Here is a 1,833-nt window from a genome sequence, read left to right on the forward strand (position 1 = left end):
ATTAGGGTTAGGATTAGGATTAGGATTAGGATTAGGATTAATATTTAGGTTAGGGTTAGGATTAGGATGAGGATGAGGATGTGTATGAGGATGAGGATGAGGTGGATGATGAGAATGAGGATGGGGATGAGGATTATGATGCGGATGAGGAGGAGGATGAGGAAGCGGATGCTGACGAGGATGAGGATGAGGAAGTGTATGAGGATGAGGATGAGGAAGTGTATGAGGATGAGGATGAGGAAGTGTATGAGGATGAGGATGAGGAAGTGTATGAGGATGAGGATGAGGAAGTGTATGAGGATGAGGATGAGGAAGTGTATGAGGATGAGGATGAGGAAGTGTATGAGGATGAGGATGAGGAAGTGTATGAGGATGAGGATGAGGAAGTGTATGAGGATGAGGATGAGGAAGTGTATGAGGATGAGGATGAGGAAGTGTATGAGGATGAGGATGAGGAGGAGGATGAGGAAGCGGATGCTGACGAGGATGAGGATGAGAATGAGGATGAGGATGAGGATGAGGATAACGATGAGGTTGGGGATGAGGATGAGGATGAGGATGAGGATCAGAATTAGGATTAGGATTAGGATTAGGATGCGGATTAGGATTAGGATTAATATTTAGGTTAGGGTTAGGATTAGGATGAGGATGAGGATGTGTATGAGGATGAGGATGAGGTGGACGATGAGGATGAGGATGGAGATCAGGATTATGATGCGGATGAGGAGGAGGATAAGGAAGCGGATGAGGATGAGGATTAGGATGAGGATGAGGATAAGGATTAGGATTAGGAATATGATTAGCATTAGGATTAGGATTAGGTTTAGGATTAGAATTAGGATTAGGATTAGGCTTAGGATTAGGATTAGGCTTAGGATTAGGATTAGGCTTAGGATTAGGATTAGGCTTAGGATTAGGATTAGGCTTAGGATTAGGATTAGGCTTAGGATTAGGATTAGGCTTAGGATTAGGATTAGGCTTAGGATTAGGATTAGGCTTAGGATTAGGATTAGGCTTAGGATTAGGATTAGGCTTAGGATTAGGATTAGGCTTAGGATTAGGATTAGGCTTAGGATTAGGATTAGGCTTAGGATTAGGATTAGGCTTAGGATTAGGATTAGGCTTAGGATTAGGATTAGGCTTAGGATTAGGATTAGGCTTAGGATTAGGATTAGGCTTAGGATTAGGATTAGGCTTAGGATTAGGATTAGGCTTAGGATTAGGATTAGGCTTAGGATTAGGATTAGGCTTAGGATTAGGATTAGGCTTAGGATTAGGATTAGGCTTAGGATTAGGATTAGGCTTAGGATTAGGATTAGGCTTAGGATTAGGATTAGGCTTAGGATTAGGATTAGGCTTAGGATTAGGATTAGGCTTAGGATTAGGATTAGGCTTAGGATTAGGATTAGGCTTAGGATTAGGATTAGGCTTAGGATTAGGATTAGGCTTAGGATTAGGATTAGGCTTAGGATTAGGATTAGGCTTAGGATTAGGATTAGGCTTAGGATTAGGATTAGGCTTAGGATTAGGATTAGGCTTAGGATTAGGATTAGGCTTAGGATTAGGATTAGGCTTAGGATTAGGATTAGGCTTAGGATTAGGATTAGGATTAGGGTTAGGATGAGGATGAGGATGAGGAGGAGGATGAGGAAGCGGATGCTAACGAGGATGACGATGAGGATCAGGATTAGGAATATGATTAGCATTAGGATTAGGATTAGGATTAGGGTTAGGATGAGGACGAGGATGAGTATGAGGATGAGGATAAGACTGAGGATGCAGATGAGGATGAGGATGAGGATGAGGATGTGGATGAGGATAAGGATGAGGATG

Source organism: Lupinus angustifolius, chromosome LG05, assembly GCF_001865875.1.
Source record: "Lupinus angustifolius cultivar Tanjil chromosome LG05, LupAngTanjil_v1.0, whole genome shotgun sequence".
In the NCBI taxonomy this organism is placed as follows: domain Eukaryota; kingdom Viridiplantae; phylum Streptophyta; class Magnoliopsida; order Fabales; family Fabaceae; genus Lupinus; species Lupinus angustifolius.